This window comes from Thalia democratica, chromosome 4 (genome assembly GCF_965202585.1).
Source record: "Thalia democratica chromosome 4, ktThaDemo2.hap1.1, whole genome shotgun sequence".
Classification (NCBI taxonomy): domain Eukaryota; kingdom Metazoa; phylum Chordata; class Thaliacea; order Salpida; family Salpidae; genus Thalia; species Thalia democratica.
In genome coordinates, this window is record NC_139168.1 from 55634698 (window position 1) to 55636030 (window position 1333).

Genomic DNA, 1333 nt, shown 5'->3' on the forward strand with positions numbered 1-1333 from the left:
TAATATTAGTAATGATAAAATTTATAACAACAAAAATAATAATAATAATACTAAATAAATTATAATAACTATAATAATGGTAATAACAATAATGATAATACTAATAATAAACTGTTGTAATCATAATAGTATCAATAACAGTAATATAAATATCAATAAAGTAATTAAACCTGGTTTCAAACTCAAGAACAATGTAAGTAAAATTGTAACTGTCGTAAATCGAATAAAGTAAACTACCCGTTACATGGTAACTGCTTAATTAGGAATTTCGTGTATAAGGAGCGCGTTAAATGTAATCTTAGTGATGATAATAATAAAAATATTAATGATAATGATAAGGACAAAGTTTATATCGGGTCGACGGGAGGTCATTTTAAAGATAGATGCACTGGGCATAAGTATACTTTTAAGCATGTAAATAAAAAGATTAATTCAATATTGTCAGATTTCGTTTGGCAGTATTTTAACAGGTATGGTACCAAACCAAATATGGAATAGAGCATCGTCACCACGCCAACAATAACATCAGTAGCGCGAGCAAGATCAGCCAAATATGCAACCGTGAACGAATGGCAATTGTAGCAGAAGATAGTAAACAATTACTTAATAAAAGACGTGATATTTTAAACATCTGTGTACACAGTCGAAGGTTCTTCTTTAAATAACACCTTAGCGTTTTCTCACCTTTCATTTTTCATTTACCTTTTACATAAATACACAAACCCACTAAATATATATTAATATAATATGTATCTTAAATTAATATATATTTTTTATTTATTTATTTATTTTTATACATTTGTTTCACACATGTCACTTTCTATTCTCCGATTTTTTATATAGTAATTGTTTTCTCCGACTATATATTCTTCATATTTTTTTGTGTTAAGTTCCAAGTTTAATTGGAAGCCTGTATTTAAATCACAGATAAACCGTGCTTTTTTACCTACTACGTCCAATAGAACGGCTAGAGGTCTTTTTAATGCAGGTTTATACTTAGCATATAACCACCTTGTTGTTTTATGTTTTACATTTTTTCATCATATTAAACACAAACCCGTAATATAGTTTAGTTTTTAGATATTTAAAACATCTGTATAAGGTCTTTAATTTAGATACCCGACTACTCTTTTATAAAACAATAACTAATTATTTTACTTATTAAATAAAATATGTGTAGTTTAAGTTATGGTGGAAATATGTATGGCGCAGTAACTTAATTATTGTTCAGGGCTTTGAAAGTTTAATAAAAAGTTTAATTTTTGTGCTTTGTTTTTAAACTTATTTTTTTGATTTAAATTCAATTTGCTTCCTAATTGTATCTAATTTTAAT